We start from the raw sequence: 203 nt of genomic DNA, 5'->3' as shown, positions 1-203 counted from the left end.
CCCTCTTTCCCTCCATAACCCGCATCCTTCTCCACACCGTGTATGCCTACCTCTCTGGAATGTCTGCCTTCATAAAAAAAGCAATTCCCTTGCGTAACTTACCCACCGAATAGTGTCAAAGGCAAGGGCATGGACAAAACCGCGGGAATTTTACTCCCCTACCCCCACGGCCAACTTCTCTGTAGCCCACCCTCCCCCCATCA

The sequence above is a fragment of the Penaeus monodon genome, chromosome 20 (assembly GCF_015228065.2).
Source record: "Penaeus monodon isolate SGIC_2016 chromosome 20, NSTDA_Pmon_1, whole genome shotgun sequence".
In the NCBI taxonomy this organism is placed as follows: domain Eukaryota; kingdom Metazoa; phylum Arthropoda; class Malacostraca; order Decapoda; family Penaeidae; genus Penaeus; species Penaeus monodon.
Note: the sequence above shows the minus strand (reverse complement) of the source record.